This window comes from Crotalus tigris, unplaced genomic scaffold (assembly GCF_016545835.1).
Source record: "Crotalus tigris isolate CLP2741 ecotype Arizona unplaced genomic scaffold, ASM1654583v1 scf7180000017601.7605149639:7615979, whole genome shotgun sequence".
NCBI classification, from domain to species: domain Eukaryota; kingdom Metazoa; phylum Chordata; class Lepidosauria; order Squamata; family Viperidae; genus Crotalus; species Crotalus tigris.
The window spans coordinates 4,169,123-4,194,825 of NW_024096505.1; the positions used below are offsets into that span (position 1 = coordinate 4,169,123).

The 25,703-nt window shown below is 38.2% G+C and overlaps 1 protein-coding gene across 3 annotated transcripts in view; it reads left to right on the forward strand.

Moving 5' to 3' along the window:
• Positions 1-1,067: 1,067 nt before the first annotated feature.
• The window catches only part of KCNJ6 (potassium inwardly rectifying channel subfamily J member 6), a 118,498-nt gene continuing 93,862 nt past the window's right edge, over positions 1,068-25,703 (forward strand). For all 3 annotated transcript variants that reach the window (XM_039369837.1, XM_039369854.1, XM_039369845.1), the window contains exon 1: positions 1,068-1,460. The gene's annotated coding sequence lies outside the window, so the exon portion shown is untranslated. The remainder of the gene's footprint in view (positions 1,461-25,703) is intronic.

The following is a 25,703-nucleotide window of genomic DNA, read 5'->3' on the forward strand; positions in this document are numbered from 1 at the left end:
TCTCAGTGTTGGCAACTTTAAGTGGGGTGGACTTCAACTACCAGAATTCCCCAGCTAGCCATGAAGTCCACCCTTCTTAAAGTTGCCATGGTTGTGAAACACTAGAGCTGATAGAATTTTTTGGTCCTTTCAGTACCAGCCTTCACTATCAGGACAGTCCGTTGGATGTAGTGATTAAGGCATCAGGCTAGAAACCAGGAAACCATGAGTTCTGCACTTGGGTTGGACATAAAGCAGGAGGAGCATCATAGCTCCAGCATCCCAGCTACTTCCCAGTCCTTCTCTCTAGCATGTGGCAATCAGGGATTTACTGCTACTGAATCTGGCGAGTCAATGTTCATTCGGAACATCGGTATTAGAAGCTGTGAGTTAATGTATTTATGACCCAGACAGAATCACGTAAAAGGGTGCAATGAGGAAAGGAGAGAACTACTTAAGGGTTGGGATTGGATACCCTTTTCTGTGTTAGAAATTTTACAGTGCAGCATCCTCAGGACTCACTTCAGAAAAAAAAAAAAAAAAAACCCTGATCTTATTCAGTCCAGATCTTTTCAAACAAAGCTACACAACTCCACCCAGCACACAATTCCTCATCTTGGGTTACGTTTATTTGTGTGCCTTTATTTTACTTTTCTAACGTCTTGTCATTTTTCTTGGCCCTAAGGGACCTACTATATATGCACTACAGATTTTGGGGGCGGGGAGGGGCGAGAATCTCACTGACTTCCATAAGCCTTATCACACATACTACATATACGGTACACAAAAGTATTGCCTCAGTTCTGCTCCCAGGAAACGGAGAGGCTTGATCGCACAGGCGGAAAAGTTTCCATTTAGCCTCTTCTTAACGCAAAGGAAACATCTTACTTTCTAAAGAGGGGGCTGGGGAGCGTGCGCGGGGAAGTGGGGGGGGGGCTCCCCTAGTTTGTATTTCGGCTTGAGCCGCTAGATGGCACTGACTAGAATTTTCCCCTGCTTTGTTTTGTTAAAGCGCTAGCCTGGAGATCCAAGCAGTCACTCGCTTGAAATTGAGTAGAATTCATTGAAACTGCAGGCTTTCGTGACGTGTCCCTGAGCGGTCCATTACTTATCTCTCTGCCAGCGCTGGGTCTTCTGGCTTGCTCCACTCCGATCTTTCCCGTTCCTGGCGGCGCCTCCCGCTGAACTCTGCGTGGGCAAAGCGGGCACCAGTTCGATTCGCCTCGTGTGCCCCAGTCGGCTTCTCGTGAGGAAAACCAAACTGATTGATTGGAGCCAAGACTTCGGCGGAGGATGGAAGCTCCCAACAACAGCGCCGGGTCCCTGTAAAAGCCGGAGATTCTTTCTTCTCGTTTCCTTTTGTTTCTCTTTCTTTCTTAAATTTTAACTGTTTCATCTTCCGTTCTTGAGCGACAGATGAGCCTGCTGTGTTCCGAAGGAGAAAAATCATGATCGAGTGAGTGAAAACGAGCAGCAAACAGGTATTTCCGTGCAGTTTATTCCAATCCTGTGCATGTTTAAGAGAAATACGCCTTTTGTTGCTGCAACCCTCAACTTGTCATAGCGCACGTTGAAGTATATCCGATCTCAAAGTTGTGGGTTTTTTTTAGGGAAAGGGATGACAGTTACATAACGAAGAAAGCGATCGGTTTCCTGTCTCTTTATTGGCAACTAAAAGGACAGGGATGGGGTGCATGACAGGCATTTGACCAATTACGATTTCTAACATGTTTCTTCCTTTGTTTGGGAAGCCACGCATGTTAACCGAAAACAACTGCGTGAAACGGGGTGTGTGCCGGCGGGTGTGTGTACTCCTATCTGTTATTCTGCTACTGAGGAAAATCAATAGTTCTGATCGCTGAACTCCGAGCGTGGCATTTCTGTTTACCAGAAAAATAAGAGGAATCTTGGCTGATTTCTGTCCCCCCAGAGCCAGCAAGCACGTGGAGGATGAGAGAAGGGAACTAACTAACCATTAGAAAATAAATGCATATAATTGCGAGTCCGTCAAACTTGGGATATTTGACAAAGACTCTTGGCTTGTATTTGGCTTTCATGCATACAAAATTAAACAGGTGTTGTGCATTTTGGTAATGTAATAGAGGGTGTGTTTTGGATCCTCTTTATTGTTATTTACTTTACAATCAAGAACAAGTGATTAGGATAATTTATAAGTTGTGAAGTAGATAAGTACCTAAGTGAAATTTTATGCAGGGGGTAGGGGAATGAGTAATGATGCAGATAATGCCAAAAGGCACCTAATGTCCTTTAGATAGGGAAATATTTCCACATGCAGCCTATACCAGAAAAGGTAAGGTTGGGAATGCCATTTTTATTCCGGCTAAAGCTAGTGGTCAAATTCTGTTTGATTTCAGAAACATTGCCAGGTACCCTGAACTTGTTTTATAGCAGAGTGATAGTTAAACAGTGGGAGAAACATTAAGGAACTTGAGGAGTATGCCACTGTGACGTAATGACATATAATCATGCCAACCCTAATCCTTTCTGAATATTTCAAAGAGGAATTGCATAGGACTGCAAGCTAGAAGGGTGTTCAGGCTAATGAGGTAGTGCCTAATTTGTCTTGCTCTTAGGAACAGAGCTCACTATCACCATGGCGACCCAGGAATATTAACTTCAGTTCCATGGAACATAGTAAGGACAGGAAATCTTTACTGAGAGCAAATGATGGGGGAATCATGAAATGTTTACCATCCATAATTTTATAGACACCAACTTTATGATTTAGGGACTACGTACGGTAATAGGATCAAAACAGTCATTAGATATCCCGCCCTGAAACAAACATAGCATCAGCACCATGGACAGTGCCAAAAGGAGGTAGCGGTTGTGGGTTGGTATACTGTAATTCAATTGCGCATTTCAGACTTGACATTTTCCTAATACTGTATGGTAAATGTGTTAATTTTAAAGTAAGTATTTATAGGAAATATTTAACTTATTGCATCTTATATATGTAGTTTTTAATACACCACTTTAATATAAACTGATGAAATATCAGAGTAGCTAGCAGAAATTAACAGTAGCTTAGATATCTGACAAACCAAAACCCCTTGGAGCAGGTACTTTTTAACAGTGATAGAAAGATAATTCACTTGTTCAAAGATAACTTTTTAAAATATCTTCTAGCTCTTAAGTTGCTTCAATGCACACACTGTGATCACCTAAAGCATTTGCATGAAAGCAATGTTCTCTGGTCCAATCAAAAAATTAAAAAAAATGATCTGAAAAGCACTCAGTTAATTCTTTATTTTCAGAACTATATAATTTTTTTTCTTTTCCTTTGGTAATGGTCACTATGCAGCATTGCTACTGCTGGAGAATGATAGGGCCAGGATAGATAGAAAATGGATGAGAATCAATTGAACACTCTATTGGGAGATCGGCATGGACAGGAGATTCCAAATTATTTAACATTTTAGCAGAAAGATATTTCTACTCCTTTTAAAATCTCAACTTTATACTACTGAGATAAAGAACACTCAGGAGAACTAAGAATGAATCCCTGCAGAAAAGTTGTGAATATTGTCCATTGTTGTATTCAGAACAAATTCCTGAGTTTTGAATTCTTCAGTACTTAATTAATTTCCCACATTATCCTCACATTTGTTTGTTTATAATATTTATATCTTGTCTTTCTTTCAGGAGAAACTTTTTATTACTGGTTCCTTTCTGAGTCCACTTGAATGTATTCAATAATATATATATAATATCAGCCTAAACCTAAACTACTTACAGGACCTATTAAATATTTCCCTACAGTCCACCCCATAATCTTGGGTAGTCAGTAGGACATCTTTTGCAAATCCTGCTATGGATATGCTCAAATTTGGTGATCAGTTCAGATTTCTTTGTACCAGGACCCATTTATAGAATAATTTACCGCTGGAATTGAAGCAAGCCTGAAGTTTAAGAGGGGACTCAAAACCAGTGTACAGTATTTCAGATTCAGTTCCACAGGTACTTTGGATTATTACTGTAGGACTTTATAAATCAGCAATATATTTTTCTAGGATCATGTTTCTGACAACCAGCTAGTGTGCAATCCCAGTAATAAGACACCTGCATTAAGGAGTTGCAGGCAAATGCTATTATCACCCTCCTGCAGGATGTAAATTTACCTTGTCCAAATCAAAAGACAAATGTTGCACAGTACTACTCAAAACATTTATTATCTCAATGTTACTGTTTTAACTTTTGTCCTTTATTATGGTTAGTTTACTGTTTTGTTTTTTAAAGGAAGATAGTGAGGTTTTAATGTGCCATTGGTTTCCCACAAGAGAGTAGGTGGCATAAATATTTTCTACAAAAGTATGTCAGGCTCACTTGGTAGATGTCAAAATGCTAATAAAAACATAAAGAAAATCCTGTGAATTGGAAATCTGTCCATCCCTGAATGAGTGCCATTTTAGATTAATTTCTCTGTTCTGCATATGAGATGGGATTTCTATCCTAAATATGTTCCATATTCATATTAATGTGCCAAAATTAAAAATAATGAGCAAACAAACATTTGCCATAGATGAGCTCCTAAAGGATGAAGACAGAACATGACATCTAGATTACTGAAGCAAAAGCACAGTGATGGGCAGGACACATATTAATGGGAAATTACAAAGTGACACTTTCTTTAGATATAAAAAGTAAATATAAAAATATTTTTATATTTTTTTTCATGACTTATTTTGTAAGTATTCTAGGAAATCTGGAGAAGACTAGGCAATGAAATAAGGAATTTCAGAGGTTACCACTAGTCCTTCTACTTGTGATTTTTTTTTGGTTGATTTCTGGACTTTAACATTTTGATTCAGCAATCCTATGTTCATATTACACTGGACTTAAAAATATATCATAGCTGCCCAGTGGAATAACTAAAGGATCTAATATATGGTAGTCTGTGAGCAGAAAGAGGAAAGCACACAAATAAAAAGTTTCAAAATGTCATAAAAACACATATACCAACTCTAGAAACACCATCCCACAAATTGGGGACTGTGTTAGTAATGGGACCAACCTGCTACCCACACTGAGAAGTGATGACTCACTGATATATTCATCAATGCCAAAGCAGATGGGTCTAGGGGAATACTTTGAAGACCATAGCAGCAGTTCCATATTACAGTACATTTTCTCTTATTCTTGCTTAGTCTTATAGGATAATCTGCTTTGTCAGTATCAGAACAAAATTTGGGGTATTTGTATCTATAGAATTTCTAGGTGACATATCTGCAGGTATATTGTCAACTAAGCTGTTTTGCATGGAAAACTAAGCAAAGATTGTATGTAACCTTTGGTTGCCAAATTCTCTTAGTTCTTCATCTGTGAATTATATTATGGGACTTGAGAGTTATAGTTGCATACTATGTCAGTTTAGTATTTGTTTATTCTTTTTAATACCACTTTCTATTCAAATTATCTTAAAGTTAAAGCAACAAATTCATATTTATTTAAAATGGATGGAAGTAAAACAAAACACACATCCGTCCAAGAGATATACAAGAAAAGCTTTGATGAACAAAAAGGTTTTCCAGAGATGCCCAAAAGGCACCATAGCAAGTACTTGTGCTCATTAAGAATCAGGAGTTGGGCTTATTTCAAAGGAGATAATATGTTTTTAATCATGTTTTAGTGAAGAGACTATTCTGGAGAGCAGACTCCAAGAAGAAAGGATGGCAACCTACACTTCTCCTCAGATGATCTCAGTGATTAATCATATCTGTACAGAGAAGGAGTTCTATCAGATATTTCAGCCCCAATTTGTTGGGGCCATATGTCAGAAACAAGACTTTGAACTAGGCGCAGTAGCTAATTGGCAACCAGTGCAATTGCTGCAACATATATGTAACATGGGCACAGCCATTGTCCCTTTTAGCAACTTGACGGCTACATTCTGCTACAGCTTTTAACTAAGTACTGGGTAGCTTCTATGGAATGCATTGCAACAATCTCAGAATGAGTTTACCAGTGTGCAGACAATCATTTTTCTTGTGTAAACCTCTATACAGGTGATATTGTGCAGTGATTAAATGAGGCTGATTACATGATTAAATGATATCTGATGCTCAGTCATGGCAGTATGAAGAAAGTAGCCTTGCTAGACCGGCTTTTTTCACTTTTCAGTAAAGACAAGAGAATAAAAGTGTTTGTGCTAGATTTGGGTGCAATATAATATTGTACTATCAATGGAGAAACAACATCAGTATATCCCCTGTGTTGCTCAGAGCTCTTTTAGCCATTTTGTCAGTATTTATTTTATGGTGATGGCATTTCTTCCATTCTTCCAGCTTAGTAGTGCTTCTGCCAAATCCTCAACCTTTTTCTTTTTAGCTGGCAGGATTATACTCTTATGTGTAGCCACAGCAATTTTCCATCATTTCACTACAACCTGAGAGACATGGAAGCAGCATAGCATCAGTGCTTTGCTATGTACACAACTTGCTTTTCATTTGGGAAATTAGGCACTGGTATAGCTGCCCATATGAAAGTCAGTGTAGTGTAGTGGATATAGCACTGGATTGGGATTGGTGAGAACCTGGTTCTCAAGCTCCCTTAGGTGGCAAGTCACTTTTTCATCTGTAAACTGGGAAAACATCTCTCTCTCATCCCACAATGGACCAGACAGATTATGGTCTGAAACATCCAATGAAGATGCCTTCATCCTGCAGTGAATTGATAAAAGATGATGATATCTGCCGATATATATTTTTTAAAAAGTGTATGGCTTTTAATTAAGTTTTCTATAAGCATTTATGTTGAGAAACTATTTCTACAGCTACTTTGATGCAGAAACAATAACAATGCCAAACTTAATCAACCTAGCCAAAATAAAATTCTTTTTGTTGCCCTTCACAAGTATTTATTACAAAGCAGCTTTATTCCAGCACCACGAATAGTTTAAAAAACTATTCTCACCGTGTTGTTGGTGTTCAGTTGCTAAGATGCGTCTGACTCTTTGCAGCCCATGGACCACAGCTCGTCAGTCTTCCTTGTCTTCTATTGTCCCCCGAAGTTATTCTCACCCTAACTCTAGTCTTAATTAAACTAAAGAGCAGTCTGGCATAGTATAATTAATTAATTAATTAATTAAGTATTTGAATATAGTGTAAATAGTTAATAAATAGCATTTAGAAATAGAAATACTGAATTTCAAATTATAAGATCTGTATGCAAATGGTTCAAGTCACATGGCCAAGGATGCCTCTAGTGTAGACATGTCAAACACAAGGCCCGGAGGCCGGATGCGGCCCGCAAAGTGGTTTCATGTGGCCCGTGAAGCCATCCTGGAAACAGTGAGGGAACGGCTCCCGTTGCCTTGGCCCTGGCCCAGGCTGACTGGGAGCCAATGTATAATTTTATGGTGGCCATCTATGCTGAAACACATTCAGTCTAAACTCCACAAGGCCGTCTGGAAACAGCAAGGAACCAGCCCCTGCCACGTCGCCCCCACCCCCTGGGTGCATGCTGGGGAGGTGAAGAATGAAGAAATGCACCATCGCGCTGGCCACTTCCAGGTGATGGTGCATTTCTTCATTCCTCACGAAGGGTGACACCTTCCCAGCTGCGTTTCTTGCCTGTTTTTCTTCCTCCCTCATCTCAAATATTTTCCCACCAGTCTGTACTTAGGAAAGAAGGAAGGAAAGAAGGAAAGGAGAGGGAGTGTCTGAGGGAGGTCCTACCTTAGTTCTGCCCTGCTGCCCTTTCACCATCCCCTTGCCCCCTCCTCCTGGCCTATCCTCGAGGTCTTCCATCTTATTGCTAAGGATACAAAGCCGGATATCCTCCCATGGAGAGGGAATGGGCCTCCCTCTGACTTTGCCCTTGTACCCATCATGAGCAACCTGGCCAAGGAGAGCAAGCACAGCAGCAGCAGCCTTGAGGAGGAGGTAAGTGCAGCTGGGTACTCCCTTGGGGAAGTGGGGCTGGGCTTGGTGCCGCAGGTGCTTGAGGGCCAGACTGGGCATTTGACCTCTGCTGCCCAGGGCTCCGGGCAGCCCACACCACCATCCAGCCCCCCCCCTGCATGGCCTGAGAGGAACAGTGAGGCTCCTCCAGTGGACCATGCCTTGGCACTTGCCCTGGTCCCACCCCCTTCTGCCAGAGACCCTCAGATCTGTCCCACTCCGGCCCAGGCCCCCACAGCACCCTTGATGCAAACGATGGAGACTGGCCACGCCCACCCAGGAGGCCACACCTACTCCATCCACACCCACCCTGGCCACACCCACTCGCCCCCCTGAGGGCAACTGCAATGCTGATGTGGCCCTCAGTGAAAATGAGTGACACCCCTGCTCTAGTGTAATTCATAGACCTAGCTGTGGTAGGCAGAAAATTGTGGGTATCATGGAAAGGCAACAAATTGTTAACTTTTATTGGTTGTTATTATTGCTTTTATTTCTTTTATTATTATTAATAAAATCAGTGGATCATAAATTAGACATTCAGTGGGATTATTCTGAATAAATCTGGATTCTGTTGGGAAAAATGGAGGGAAATACCTGGGCTTTTCTGCCTCTGACTCCAAGGTTAATTGAACTGACCTTGGATAGCATGTGTGTTTCTGAGGTGTAAGTACTGTGGGTGGATAGATGGAAAGTCATTTGCTAGTCCACTTCAGACAGCAAAATGCCTTAAGTCACTCCTGACCTTTGGTACATGGGATTGAGATTAAAGTTCCATTGGAGAAAAGTAACAAAACTATTTGACTGATGATCATTTTCACAAATTTATTAGAGATAGAAATAGCACCTTGAAAGCAGGTAATAAAAAACCAATTTATGTTTTTATTGTACAGCCTTGCATACAGCCTTAGAACTAAGGAGAAACTTCCTGACAGTGAGAACAATTAATCAGTGGAACAACCTGCCTCCAGAAGCGGTAAATGCTCCAACACTGGAGGTTTTTAAGAAGAGACTGGACAGCCATTTGTCCGAAATGGTGTAGGGTTTCCTGCCTGAGCAGGGGGTTGGACTAGATGACCTCCAAGATCCCTTCCAACTTTATTATTATTATTATTATTATTATTATTATTATTATTATTATTATTATTATTATTATCCTATTTAAGAACAACTCTAAAATATAGCTGTGAACACAAGTATTGTTCCACATTGACATTGCTAGTTCCATTTCTATTTCTTGCTATAATTATTTCTGTCTATTGTTAGAAATACAAAGCAATCAAGAACAGAAAAGAAAACAAGAAAATAATAGTGTTCATTTAGGAAACAAATCTTTTGATGACTCATTTTGGAGCTTTTCTTCCATGTCATTTTTTTGGTCTTTTTCTTTTGTATTTTGCAAACACATTTTCCTTTAATGCTTTTCCTAGCCCCAGAAAACAAGAATCAGAGGATATGTCTGAACAACTGGAGCAAGTAGACTGAAGGTTTATTCAGAAATAAAAATACACATTAGGAATCAAATATCTATTTTTTGCAACTCACTGGTGTAACTATTTGCCATGTACCTTATTGTATGTAATCTAAATATAAAGAATTTCTGCATCAGGATACAATTAATTTCCTGGTGGTCTGTACAAACCTGTACAAATAAATTAGAAATTCAGAAAATCTGGATACAAAAACACCTCCAGATTTTGTAATCAGAAAGCAATAATTAATAATAAATCATTCTGTCTAAACATTTTTATTCTCTCTGACCTGATATTTAGAAGAAATGTTCAGTTTATAGCAACCAAATTTGGAAGCTTTTAGTGAAGTGATGAGGAGAAATGCTCATGTTTGTATGACTGCTGACTAGGATCCCTAATTATAATTTGTATACTGAATCATTATTTCTAGTTCCTAAAATAATAAGCCAGTTTCTTCACAGTCACTTCATCACATGCACAGCATTATTCAGTTTCATTGACTGTAGTCCCAAAATGTATGCCTTCTGTTGCTGCAAAATTCTTGATTATATTTTTTTCTGTAGTAAGCTAATATTAACAGGTATGATTTCATATCTGCTTGGAAAGTAAAAGCAAACTAAGATCCTTTCTGTTCAATCAGGGGCATTAAAACATCTACTTTTCCATATATACAGGTTTATTAGTGATTGAAGATTTGCTTTGAGGCTGCTCACATAATAAATGATATAATTTTGTTCATCTTTTTTTTAAAAAAAAAAAGAAGAAGCATTTTGGTAGCAATTTTTCAGCATTTCAGAACACTGTACATTTTAGAATTGTGAATGTATCAGAATTCAATTGTTGAACACATGACATTTGCAAATCATGGTCTCCTGAAGCTTCATATATTTGTCTTTTATGAAATATTTTTATATTCTTTGTTTATACATTTCTATTTTTAATTATTTGCAGTGATATTTATACACCATTCTTCCAATAACTTAAAGTTTAAAAATGTGTTCCCCTATTTTATTTTATCCATATAAACATCTTATAAGATAAATTGAAGCAATTAAAATCACCCAGTGAACTTCTGGACTGGCTCTTGATCACCCATCTCCTTGGTTTTTATCTGACATCCTAATCAACAAATTACATTAATATATTCTGAAGTACCTAGACTACTTTCTTAATATCTCTCAGGTAAAATGAATATTCAAAAAGTAAGAAATGAATTGTTGGGGCATTCTGATGGAGATGATTTTGATGTTGGTTAGCAATATGGAAAAACTAAAATCATGCATATTGGCATTTATATTATCCATTCAGGAAAATAATATACAAATGAGATTATGTCAAATCCATGTCTGGAAAGGGTCAAATCAAGCTAACATTTGGATGGGAGAATATCAGAGTTGTCAGGTTGATTGAGAAGACAGAAAAAAAGATCCTGAAAGATGGCAATGGAAAATTGCTTTTATACTATTGACAGAAAGCTACATGGATGTGTCCATGAAGCCACTAAGAATTTAACCTGAGCTGAAGAACAATTTACTTTTTTATGTAAAAGGCTGTCAAAAGCATTTGAAAGAGTGCTTTGCGAGAGCATTGAATTGTATTGGCATTAGTGAAGCATTTTCATGGCCCTTTGGAAGGCTCACATGGCTACTTTGAAATTTCTGTGGACCATTAGTGAAGCTAAGCCAGGTCTCCAGCATCTTCCTCTGTTGCAATGAAGAAATGTTGACATCATTATCAGCATGAATTCATGTTGCTTTTCAAGCAGAGAGGAAGGCAGGTAATGTCAGATAGTCCATTATGGGAGATGAGGGGAATCCAACTGAAGCATCAGTTGCTTTGCCCATCCTTATTATAAAGTATATGCATTATAGTACACTGCCACACACTTTTGTATTGTATTTGGAAATCAGGCTGCGTGAGGCTCTCTAAAATGGTCCATCTAGTTAAAAGCTGCTATATGGCAGCAGTTTTTTAAAGTTTTAGTCAAGAACTTTTGCCGCCCAAGATGTTTTTTAACTAGAGAAGACAAGAAGTTTCTAGAATATAGGAGCTTCGGCATGCAAAGCTAATTCAGAGTTCTTTGGAATATGAGAATTATGATATCTATATGGATGAAGAACTTTTGTATTTACTATTATTATAATTATTAAAGCTATTGTTACTTTTTATTCTAGAGTTGGAGAATTTCTTATAAACTCTCCAGTTCAATTCCTGCTGGTTGCAGGTCATTGGGCTAGAATAGGGGTGTCAAACTGCCGGCCCATGGGCCACTAAAACTGCACCCACCCCATTGCTGGCAATGGGGAAAAAGTCACAATATGTCGCGACGTGTCACGTGACGTTGTGAGTTTGACACCCCTGGGCTAGAATATTATCCACAGACAGCTGCCCATATTTTACTTAAGAACCCCAGTGAGAAACAATAGTAGCCAATCCTAATGATCAAGTACTGGATTTACTGTTAAGAGCATGTTCATCAAAAATCTATCCACTCGCTACTACTCTTTGGAACTGCAGAAAACCAATCTCTGATCTCTGCAGAGCCTGGGGAATCACTGTACTGTTTCAAGGCTTTTCTGTTTTGCTGCATTCCTAGCTGAAAAGCTTTGTGGGGTTTTTTTGTTTGTTAGCGTTTGGCTGCATTGCTTTGTTCAGCTGCTTCCTGGTTCTTTCCTTTTTACATGCTGTGCTGCTGCACACTTACATAACTAGCCAACCATGTGTGGAAACGGCATGCATAGGCTTAAGAGCCAGTTGAAGTGTTAGTTCCAGTGCAATAGAAACAAACAGGAAGGGCATTTTTCTTAGTATAAGAAGGCTGAGACACCTTCACGCATTGTAAAGTAATCGACATTTTTTTTCTATGCAAAGCAAAAACAAACAGGAAGGGCATTTTTCTTAGTATAAGAAGACACCTTCATGCATTGTAAAGTAATGTAGCCAGCACCTTGTAGGTTTGATATCCTGACGTTCCAATATTAACTAGGGCAAAAAATTCTTCAAAATGTCAGGATATCAAACCTACAAGCTGCTGGCTACATTACTTTACAATGAGTGAAGGTGTCTCAGCCTTCTTATACTAAGAAAAATGTCCTTCCTGTTTGTTTTTGCTTTGCATAGAAAAAAATGTCGATTCTGATACATATTTGGTCTGAACCAAGAAACTTTAAACTGTTGATAGGGAATTTGGAGAATAATAGTCCCAATATATCACACTGGGAAAAGCTGTTTTATTGAGGGGAGGAGGGTTTCCCTCATCCAAACTGAGTTCAAGAAACATTCACCCAGCACATTAGCAATGGCATTGCTCTGTACCATAGAATTTGAATACAGGTAGCCATGGCAATATGCTGCCCATTTCAGGTATTTTCATCCTAAAAAATGGGATTGTTGCCTGGCCATGTCATATTGGAAGAACACGAAGCCTCCAAAATAAGGGTAGAGGAAGTGATGGCATTGCATCAGATTCTGCCCTCCCTACATCTGTTACTTCTGCAGGGTGAATACTGATCAGCTATAATGATGTGCTAGCTGAATAGTCTAAAGGTTTACCTAGAAGTAACAGACTTGTTCCTAATAATAATGGGGCTTAGTTCTGGATAAAGAATTTCAGTCTTCCATGGCACTCCTATGTATATTTATTCATGAATTTGTCCCACTATATTCAGTAGAGATTAAGCCTATTGTGTTTAATATGTCAAGTTCTTTAAATAAGAGAGAAGGGGAAAAAAGTAAAATATGGCATGAGCTTTGAGTTAACAAAGCTCCATTTCCTCAATCCTGGTATGTCAATAGGCCAGACAAGCACACATTCCTGGTTTACATCAATGTTTGCCTCCATTTCCCTTAACAGAGCTTTCTAAAAGGATAATCTATGCTGTAGTAATCAGTGCTCAGTCATTGCAGGGTGCAAATATGGCTGCTCCCTATGCAGCGTTTATTGTTTATATACAGTTTCCCAAGCAGCAAAAGTTTTACATGGCAATAGCATTTCATTGGCTAAACTCCTTACCAATCCTCAAGAATATAGAAGCCAGAGACCAGAAACAGGGAGCAATTTGGCAATAACATCTTGTTGGTATGAGGTAGCTGCTATCAGACAGGCAAGGTCATACAAGCCTGCACACTTTCACATCACCATGGTGATGTGAAGGAATGAGATAAATGTAGAGAAGAGACACCCAGGCGTTGGAAGGGCAGTTTTCTGCACATGACCTTTGCCTGGCCCCCACCTCTACACTATACAAAAATTTAGAAGGCTTCATCAACAAATTAAATTTAAGATGAACTAGAGGGGAACTTTAACTCTTACATAGGCAATGTTATTTAGAAGCCATTTGGCTTCTAAACTAGTTGCAAAACACGTTGTTTAATCACTTTGTACTTATTCCTGCACCATGCTGGAATTCAAAGTTATCATTTGATTTTCAGTTTATAAGCAGTAGAATTTGCTAGCTCGGGTAACTTAATCTGTCTTCTGAATATACTGTATCTGAATGTGATCTGGGAAATAAATCGTGTTTGCAATGAATCACTGCTTCCAAGCAGTCTTCCAACACTTTCTACTCTTCTGCTTGCTTTTGGAAACCATTAGCTTCCAGCTTAACAGCTTCAGATGCACACACACACACACACACACACACACACACACACACACACACTGAGAGAGAGGGGGGAGGGAGGGAGGGATTGGTATTTGTATGTTGGGCTTGGAATGCATTAAAGAATAAGTATTTTGATATGTGTTTATTTTTCAAATGTTGGCCTATAGTACAAACATCTAGTGGCACTGCACCTGTATTTTTTAAAAGTGATTGACATTACCATCTTATACAGACCTTGGCAAAAGCACCTCTTTGGGGAGAAGCAAGACAACAATTGCTTTTCCCATCATTTATTTCAATGATGCTTTCACACAGGATTCTTCTAAAACAGAAATCATCTTCCTTTGATTTCTATATTTCAGTGTATTTCAGTAGCTGCCTTGTGTAGTTTACCACCGCCATCACCATTTGTTCAAGTGTGAGACTTGAATTGCTGTGAACTGAGTCCCATTCCACAAAAACAAACCATACTTCAAAAAGAAAGCACGTTTTCCCCACTTAAATCTTATTTCCTTGGAGTATTCTTTTCAATTATGCTTTGTTAATTCTTCATCTTTTAGCATAACTTCTAAAGGTGTATTCTAAAAAAAGACATAGATTTTTTTTGAGAAAGCACTGAAAACTATTTGAGAAAAGCGAACACAAATCTGTTCAGTTTGGATCAAAAGTAAAAAATATTGATCAATAAGTTACAACAAGTATGTGGTGGTATCTGTGACTATAAAGGACATAAAATCAGCAGCCAATGCAATTTCTTGATTGCAGTTGAAGTCTGCGAGGCCTCATTGCGACACTTGCAATTGCTGGGTTCCTGTATTGTTCCCTCAGGCAAATAAAAAAAAACATGAGGATTGTAATTGAATTCAATAAGGCTGCAACTTTATTTCAATAGACTCCAAACTGCCTCCTCTGAAATGCTGCCTCACAGCTACTATCCTCGAGCATCTTCTGCATTTCCCCCTGGAGCAGTGTTTCTCAACCTTGACAATTTTAAGGCATGTGGACTTCAACTCCCAGAATTCCACAGCCAGCAATGCCGGCTGTGGAATTCTGGGAGTTGAAGTCCACATGCCTTAAAATTGTCAAGGTTGAGAAACACTGCCCTGGAGGATCCTTCTGCAAACTCACTGGGCTGATGGAAGTTGTAATGTCATGCTGCCTAGAATTGTTGGGAACTGTAGTCCAACACATCTCGCTGACCTTTTGGTAGGTGTTTATGAAAATGGGAATTGTGTTGTTTCACAAAATTATATATATCATGAATTCCTATGTGTATATCATTCCCAATGGAATTATGAATGCAAAAAGATTCTTAAATTAGCCAGGCATGTCCTTCCCTTGAGAATATTAAAAAAAAAAAAAGAAGAGAAAATCCATTGCAATTTGTGGAAGTTCAACACAAGCAAATTGATAGTTTTGTAAAAGGGCTAGACAAGAAATGTTTCCTTACCTTAGCAGAAATAGAATAGCCACAGGTGGGGGGGGGGGGACAGTGGAATGGAAATGACTTCTAATTTCCTGCCAGCTTCTTCACTGTTTTCTTATGGGAGGTTGGCAGAGAGCATCAGAAATCTTCCTTCCTTCCTTCCTTCCTTCCTTCCTTCCTTCCTTCCTTCCTTCCTTCCTTCCTTCCTTCCTTCCTTCCTCCCTCCCTCCCTCCCTCCCTCCCTCCCTCATTCTCAACTTTTTTTAGATATCACAGTTGTCTTAGGAAATTTTCAGTAGTTTAACTCCAGGGACTGTTTGTGGTTAAAGCCAACTTGCCCACAGGCAGCACATTATACCCTTTGCATGACCCAATTAAACATGTAGTTCAGTAGTGCAACTATATCCTTTGTTACTAAACACAAAATTTTATTCACTCATCTCAGTGAGTCCTTTTTTTAGAATTTGTCAAACATTTTCTTCTCCCTATGAAGTTTTATAAATTTCCCCATTGTTATACTCAGTAAATAATTCTTTTCTTTAGCTCCGTTTAAATTCAAAACTGTGGCCGTAATCTGAGATGACAAGCAGTTGTTGATTTTCCTATGTCAAGAAAAATAATAATGCTTGAATGTTGAAACATAATTGCACATACTGAAATTACAGTGAAGAGCTTGACTGGAAATTCCTTAAGAAATTTGGCCTTCATATACTATTTGATATATGTAATTTTCTATTTCCCTCTTTTTTAAAAAGATAGGCAAACTAATTCAGTGTAAAATAATTAGATGAACAGTGCAATATAACCATAAACAGATAATTTCAAGAATGATGCATTTTCATGTAAGTTCTTCATTTTCTTTTTTTTAAATAATAAAATTTTAAAAAGGAAAAGGTCAAACAATTAAAACAAAAATATTATTTAACGCAAATCTTCCTCAAATCCTGTTGAAATAAAAATCCTACTGTGTTATTATAAGCAGGAAGCCAATCGATGAATTGAAAATCTATTCTTAGGCAGCATCGCTTAGAGAATGCTCTTTAAAAATCCTTCAATTTTGCTCCTTCAGAAATAGGGAGAGAATGAGAGAAAGATGTATTCCCTGCCAGTTCCATATGCCATTCTTCTCAGGAAATTCCTTGCTTCTTCAGACATCTAGTGATGCTTTTGCCACACTAGTTACCTGGACTGTTTTCTCAACAATAAGAGACTATTGGTGGCAGAAGGAGTAGAGTGGCAAAAAGGTGGACAGGTGGCATAAATACAAGTAAATGCAGTGTCAAATTAGTCATTAATTCAGAGAGAGAGAGAGAGACCTAAGTCAAAAATAACACAGATTTCCAAACCTTTTAAAATGCAGTAGGAATAATATTTCCAGCACACCAAATTCCAGATTTATTCCCCTCACAGATTTGTATATAGCATGTGCAAGTAATAAACACTTATTTCCCATTACTTTCCTATTTCTGCAGATACAATGTTTACAAAGAGATGTTTAATCTGGGCAAGAGGAAAGTATTATGCAGGACACTACATCTTGGGCTGAATAATGGGATACCTCTGGTGTTCCCTATTCACACTGTGTTGAAGCTGTTTCTCTCCAGCCCTCCTTGGCATAGAGCCCTATCGAGAGGAAAACAAAATTAAAAGTCTAGTGGGAGGGATGCGTGGGTGAAAGAACATTCTAACACCGTTCACCATCACCATCGCCTGCTTCCACTAAAATCACACTTGTTGTGCTACTCTGTGGAGATTCAGCAGCAAACTCTGTTCACCATTCTGTGCCATTACAGACTGAGTTCGGTCTGTATATATTCTGGGCCAGGTGGTTTACATCCCTTCTTAACAGCAGTTTCAATTCCCTACTTATAAAACATAAGTAAAATGAACTTTACATAGGCTGCTAAACAACAAAGAAAAGAAAAAAGAAAAGAACCTTGACTCATTAAACATACAATGTTTGTGACTATACATCTATAGAACCATACATAATTGTTCTGCTTCCAGCAGAGCTTGGCTGGTAAATCATATGGAGTGGTAACTGAATGTTTCAGTACCAATTAAATAATGAAATATTGTTGACAGCTGCGCACTGAAGCCACTTTTGTATGATTCAGATTAACAAGCAGACTGACTTGGAAGGAGGGAGGGAGGGAGGGAGGAAGGAAGGAAGGAAGGAAGGAAGGAAGGAAGGAAGGAAGGAAGGAAGGAAGGAAGGAAAGTTAAATTGAAATGAGCAAATGGTTTTATTTTGGGATAAGGAAACCAATCTCTTATTTAATAGTCATTTTCAAAAGATGTGCAGTTTATCTGAATAAACTGACAGAGCATGGAAGTTCTTTTTTCCATATAGTCACCCATATATTTCATATTGACAAAGCAAATGTGAAAAAGTGTGGGCTGGCACCTCCTTCTTCTCAATCACTGAAAGTGAAATTTATTTATGACAGAGCATGGAAGGAAAATAAAGGGACATCATTCTTTAAGCAATTACAAGAATAACTATACCGTTCTTTTATACAAGTTTTAAGAATACAGAACGATACAGATGCAAGTAGGAGGTAAATTGCTCATTTTTATCTTGATTTAATAATTTACTCTAATGTTAATGACTTTGTCTTAATTTAGTCATACCTGAATACTAGAGACTTGGACCTGATTGGTTGATTGATTGATTGATTGATTGATGTGTTTGTCAATTTAAAGAATAGGAACAGAGCCAAGGGAAAAAATACCAATTCTAGAATCAAAGTCTCTACATCATTTTTATTATCCTGTATTATTTAAGACATTTCTTAATACACTGCTTTTAATCCAGATATAGAAACACACAATTAGAGGCAGGCTCTCTCCTTCAAGCAACAGGAGCACCCAGTGAGTCAGGAGACCTTGCTGAATAAACAGTGATGCAAGGCAGCATAGATATCTCTAAACACTGGGTGAAGCAACTTCTCTGAGGGATACTTCATTTATGGAAGGCAATTCCACTCTATATGAAGGGATATAATTCCACTGGAAAGGTATTTCTAGTGTACTTCATGCCATTTTCCCCCAAAATCTTATTTTAATCACATTCATAATACGAACATATTTGGTTTATAAAGCTCGGTTTCATTGGTGACAAAAATTAGCCAAAATAAATTCTAATTTTTCCCATTATAAAATACAAAATAATAATAGATTACTCACTGGTAAACAGAACAAAATAAAGTGACTTTCTGCCAGTGCATAATTAACTTATGAGGTCTGCTATTACAAGACTGATTTGTCTATTTGTTTATTTATGCAATCTATTGCTTCAGATGTACTCTAAGAAGTTTACAGATACTAATAAATCCAACACAATAATGTTTTTGTATTATTATATTTGGTTTATTAGTATCCCTCCTAACATAATATGACACAATTAAACTAGTAATCCTCAGTCAGTCCTCAAAGGCCTTCCCAAAACAGTGGGTTTTACTAACAGGAGGCTGTGGTAATAAGCGATGACCTTGTCTGGGGGCAATCAAGTTGTTTCATTGTAGTGGAGCAGCTGAAAGATGTGAAAATGGTCAGCAAATTGATGATGGATTGATTATGTATCATCAAGTTGGCATTTGATGTACCATCAAGCAGGCAGTGACTCTTAACAACCACACAGATTTTTTTTTCCCCAGGATGATCTGTCCACAACTGGGCCCTTCAGGTCTTCAACGGTGCACCATTACTGTTGTAATTCAGTTTACTCCACTTTGCTGGTGATCATTAAATCAGAGACTTCATAATTGATAGAGAACATGAATACAATCTGGATATGAACAAAGTTCATTTCCATAGAAACCAAGAGAAGTCAGTTCACTGTACAGGGTAGTTCAAAATGCTTTATTTCATTAAGGGTTTGATCATGGCCAGTTCAGAATAGCAGTGATCAGGACCATGGCTAGTTCCATGATGTTCCTTTAGCAAAGTGGGGAAAGGGCATTATTAGTGACAGCATGCCCTCTACCTGAGCCTTAAAAACACTGGCTGAAATTATTTTTCCACCCTGCTGTAATCCTGTAGGTCACACCATGGCTCCTTCAATCACATGCTCCTGAACAAATGAGTGAGTAGGACAATTATAAGAGATGCTACAGGGAAAACATACCTCAGATTTCATGGCTGATGAGAGAGCTATGGCCTCAGACAGGGAAAATATACTAGAGTCTATAAAGAGATCCCTGGAATTAGGTGCTTATTTCTTATCTGAATTAGGCTTGGGGTGAGTCTGTACCCTAAGGATAGAGGATTTGACAGTTGGTAAAAGCAGACCTCTGAGTTGGATAGATTTCTAATCTGTTCCAGCATGGTTCTTTTTTAATCTTACACTGTTAAGAAATTACAGTGAACTCTGCATTGACTGGTGACTGGAAAAGGGACATTTGAATGAGAAAGGGAATGCCATGCTTATTAAAGAAAATTAAATGACACACTGTTTTAAAAGGGTAATAATGCTGTTGAAGGATTAAATAATATTACACATTTTTTCAGACATTGTACTTTAGTGTGATATGGCCATTAGATTATAATTCTTGTAAGTGTAGTATTCTATTTTAACATGTTGAAGTTATTTTGTAAATAGTTTCCCTGTATGCATAAAGCACAAATTTAGGGGTAATTGCTACCTTGAGAATTAATGAAACCCATCAATATGAGAGTTATTTGGTACTCAAATAGAAATACTGTAGTATCAAAGTATGGGATCAATCCTGAAGAAGAAACAATGTTTATAGTTGTTGTTGTTAATTGCGAAGTCATGTCTGACCCATCGCGACCCCATGGACAACATTCCTCCAGGTCTTCCTGTCCTCTACCATCTTCTGGAGTCCATTTAAGTTCTCACCTACTGCTTCAGTGACTCCATCCAGCCATCTCATTCTCTGTCGTCCCCTTCTTCTATTGCCCTCAATCTTTCCCAGCATTAGGCCCTTCTCCAGTGAGTCCTTCCTTCTCATTAGGTGGCCAAAGTATTTGAGTTTCAACTTCAGGATCTGGCCTTCTAAAGAGCAGTCGGGGTTGATCTCTTCTAGGACTGACCGGTTTGAACGCCTTGCAGTCCAAGGGACTCGCAGGAGTCTTCTCCAGCACCATAGTTCAAAGGCCTCAATTCTTTGCGCTCAGCCTTTCTTATGGTCCAACTTTCACAGCCATACATTGCAACTGGGAAAACCATGGCCTGGACTATACGCACTTTTGTTGGCAGGGTGATGTCTCTGCTTTTTAGTATGCTGTCTAGATTTGCCATAGCTTTCCTCCCCAGGAGCAAGCGTCTTTTAATTTCTTGGCTGCAGTCCCCATCTGAGGTGATCTTGGAGCCCAGAAAAATAAAATCTGTCACTACCTCCATTTCTTCCCCATTTATTTGCCAGGAATTGAGAGGGCCGGATGCCATGATTTTGGTTTTCTTAATGATGTTTATAGTATCCAGCAGCAAAATTACAAGCAATTATAATCTAACTCCTTTCTGTGTCCATAATGAATTTATAGGGTCTGACAGGCAGGTGTCAGCATTAAAGAACTATCAGTTCAGTACTAATTGATAGACTTACTAACACTCTCAGCAGGAAAGATAAATGAGTGTACAAATATAAGAGGTCAGTATGTTGTTTGCAGTGATAATTTTAGATACTCTGAAGATCTTGAATGGTGCATAAGCTGTAACTCTCCCATTTAAACAATTACAGTATATGTTATTCCCCGTCAGAAATAATGTACCTAGGGCTGCCTTTATAAAACTAAAACTGAATGACACAGAAATCAAGCCAGCACAGGAAAATCTAATTCTTGGACAGAATAACATATTGTTATGGTTGCTTTTTAGTCTGGGCAGTATATTCTGTGGTCATGTTTTTAACTACTTTAATTGTATCTTTTGATGGTATAAGCTTCTCAGAGACTTTTGAAGTGGGTGGCCATTATACATCTAATCAGTAATAAAACGCTTTGTACTGGACTAATGTCAGTTCTTAAGCATCCTGCCATCTTAGGAAGCAGCCTTTTAGTAGAGCAGACTCCACACCCATCCAAATCAGTGCTGTCTGCTCACTGGACTCTGTACCCAGTGAAGTAAAAGGCAATAGGACCAGTCAGGACCTAAACTCAGAGAATTGATTTTCTCTGAAAACAGTCATAGACCATCAACTGGAGCAAAGACTTAGGTAGGCAGTCCACTTTAGTATCCCCAATCCTTCAATCCTTCTTGACTCATCCTTAGCCCTACTACTTTATTAGTAGGAGGGAGATAAATGAATAGCATGGTAGCTGGGTACATCTGAGAAACTGGCAGTATTTCCAGTAGGACTGGTATTAGTTTTGAGGCCAGCTTCCAAACTAAGGGAGCATCTGGATAATGTCGCATTTCTCTATAAGTATGCCTTTATTCTCCATCAAATCAAATTCATATTTCTGTCTTAAAGTATCCAAATAATGGTGATTATGAATAAGTAAGTAGAGTGTATTAACATCAATGAGAATGCCACAAACTGATAATAAACCTCTCTGATACATATACATATACATATACATACTGTCCACATATACTGTGGATTGTAGCGGCTATAGTGAAATAAAAAGGATACATTGTAACACCTATTACTTCCCCCCTCCCCTCTAGGAGTATGGCAGAACCTGCAGGAAGAAAAAAGAAAGAAATGACACCCCCCCCCTTTAATACTGGGTTCTGACAAGTCAGAAAGATCATCCTGGTTACTAGCCTGATTTTCCTTCTTTATATTTTTAATCCATTTATTCTGCTCTTGCTCTCTGTGGTAATGGGCAATAAGTCCAGTCCTTCAGATATTTGAAGACACTATCGTACTTACTTCGGTCATCTTGTCTGTAGGCTAAATATAGCTATATCCTTTAACCCTACTTCATAAGGTTTGGTTCCAGACTCTTCATCAACTTAATAAACATTCTCTGAACTTACTTCAATTTTTGAACTCCAATGTCCAGAAATGGACCGACAAATTGTAAATTGTGTAAAATATAACATTATTAATTATTGTTGCAAGTAAAACATGCTATGATGTTTAGCATCAATATCATTAATCCACAGAAGGAAATATTTATAAGTATTGAGCATAAAGAAGCAAAAGAAGAAAGCAATTAGGAAATGTAACAACAAAAAATGATATTTGTACGGACCACTTACTCATGAATATCAGTCTTCAGCCTATATCTCCATTCTGTTGGAGATTTGCCTAGTTTGTTCTGAATCCCAATCAGAATAGAGCTGGAAGATTCCTTGGAGGTCTTCTACTCCAATCCCCTGTTCAAGCAAGAGATCCTATACCATTTCAGACAAGTGGCTGTCCAATCTCTTCTTAAAAACCTCCAGTGATGAAGCACCCATAACTTCTGATGGGAAGCTGTTCCATTGGTTAATTGTCCTCACTGTTAGGAAGTTTCTCCTTAATTCCAGGTTGCTTCTCTCCTTGATTAGTTTTCATCCATTGTTTCTTGTCCTGTCCTCTGATGCTTTGGAAAAGGACCCCCTTCTTTTTGTGGCAACCTCTCAAATACTGGAATATTGCAATAATGTTCCCCCTAGTCCTTCTTTTCTCTAGTCTAGACTAGCCAAACCCAAATCCTGCAACCATTCTTCATATGTTTTTGTCTCCAGGCTTTTAATCATCTTAGTTGCTCTTCTTTGCCCTTTTTCCAAAGTCTCAACATCTTTTTTGTAATGTGGTGACCAAAACTGAATGTGGTCTTACTATAAAGTACTAATATTTCACATGAATTTGATTCTATGCTGTTTATACAACCAAGGATTGTATTAGCTTTTTTGGCTGCTGCTGCATACTGCTGGCTCATAATTAAGTGATTGTCCTCTAGGACTCCAAGGTCCCTCTCACAGTTACTGTTTTTGAGCCAGGTTTCACCTAATCTCTACTTGTACCTTTGGTTTTTCCTGCCTAAATGTAAAATCTTGCTTTTCTCCACATTAAATTTCATTTTGTTAGATAGGGCCAATTGTTCAAGTATATCAAAATCTTTTTGGATCCTGAGCTTGTCTTCTGGGGTGTTGGCTATTCCTGCCAGCTTAGTGTCATCTGCAGATTTGATGAGTTCCCCTTCTATTTCTCATCTAAGTCATTTATGAAGATATTGAAGAGTACTACGCCCAAGATAAAACCTTGTGGTACCCCACTGCTTGCTTCCCTTCATGTAGATGTAGTACCATTAAGGACGACTCATTGAGTATAGTTTGTCAGCCAGTTACAAATCTATCTGGTGGTGATGTTGCCTATCCCACATTTTTCTAGCTTACCAAGAAGTAGGTTGTGGTCTACTTTGTCGAATGCCTTGCTGAAATCTAAATATACTATGTCCACAGCATTTCGCTGATCTACTAATTCAATCACTTTGTCAAAGAATGAACTAAGATAATTTTTTAATTATCTTTTCCAGTATCTTCCCAGGTATTGATGTTAGGCTGATTGGTCTGTAGTTTCCTGGGTCTGTTTTTTTTTCCTTTTTTGAAGATAGGAATCACATCAGCTCTTTTCCAATCCTCAGATAATTCCCTGGTGTTCCAGGATTTTTGAAAGATACAGTACAATGGTTCTGAGATAACATCTGCCAGCTCCTTCAGAATTCTGGGATATAATCCATCAGGCCCTGATGATTTATATTCTTCAAGATCAGATAGGTATTCTCTAACCATTTTCTTGCTTATTTTATTTTTTATTTCTAGTCTGTCTTTTACAGTTATGTTTTTGGTGGTTGGGCTATAGTTTCTTTTTGTGTGAAGACTGATGCAAATAATAAGTTAAGCAGTTCTGCTTTCTCTCTGCTGCCTGTGACTTCCTTGCCATCGTCTCTCTTAAGTGGACCTACTGTTTCCTTGACTTTTACTTATTATTTGTATGTTGAAAGAAACTTTTTTTTTATTATCTTTGACTTTTGTTGCAAGTCTTTGTTCATTCTGAGGCTTTACTTTCCTGACTTCATCTTTGGAGATTCAGGCTATCTGCTGACACTCTGCCTTAATTATGTGTCCCTCTTTCCATTTTTTGTACTTGTCCTTTTTGTCTTTCAGTTTATCAGAGAGATCTTTGTGCAACCAGGCTAGTTTCTTCTTGGAAACTAGTTTCTTCAGTACTGTGATGGACTGGACTTTTATGACAACATTTTTCAGAGTTTCCTACACTTCTTGAGTTGCTTTCCCCTTTAGGATTTTCATCCATGGAATCTTTCACATGCTTCTTGAGTTGTTTTCCCCTTTAGGATTTTCATCCATGAAATCTTTCCTAGGCTCTCTCTGAGTTTGTTAAAATCAGCTCTTTTAAAGTTTAAAACACTGGTTAGATTATGTTCTATTGCTTGTGTTATATTGAATTCCAATATAATGTGGTCACTCTTGCCTAAAGTTCTAGTAACTTCAACTTCCACTATCACTTCTCTATTAGTAAAAATTAGGTCCAGTATAGCATTTCTTCTAGTTCTCTCCTCTACCTTTTGGATGACAAAGTTGTTAGCTAGATTGGTTAGGAATCTGTTTGATCTCCCACTTGTCTCCTAGCTGATATCAAGGTAGCTAAAATCTCCCATTACTACTGTGGTATACTTCCTACATACATTTGTTAATTGTTTAGCAAAAAGTTCCTCTGTTTATTCTGCTTGGCCTGTAGCATACACCTATAGCAATGTCATTCTTTTTTCCTTTTATATTGACCCATATGGATTCTAGGAGGTTTCCATCCTTGGTTTTGTGGATTTCTGTAGAGATGTAGTGATCTTTTATATATAATGCAACTCCACCTGCTCTTTTGTTAGATCTGTTTCTTTTGAATAGTTTGTATTCCATCAGTACATTCTAGTCATGAGTTTCATCCCACCATATTTCAGTAATGGCAACTATATCATATCTACTAATACTTCAAGTTCACCCTGTTTGTTCCCTAAACCTTGAGCATTCGTGTATAGGCATTTGAGTTCTTTATTGGTCTTAGGTATGTTTCTTATATCTCCTGTTTTGTATCTTGGTTTTCCATCCTTTCCATCACTCTCTACTTCATTGTGTTTTTCCTTTTCTTCTTCCTCTTCTTCTTCCTCTTCTTCTTCTTTCTCTTTATACCCTACTTCCTTAAGTTATTGGTTATCCAGTGGCTTTTGCTTGGAATTAGGTTCTAAAGGTCTTGAACATTGCTCCCCTCCTCAATTTTAGTTTAAAGCCCTTGTGATGAGATGAGCCAGTTATTCAATAAGAATAAGAGGAGAGATGTTCTGTATCAGCCTTTCTCAAATGCTGCTCTCCAGAATTCCTTGTCAGTTC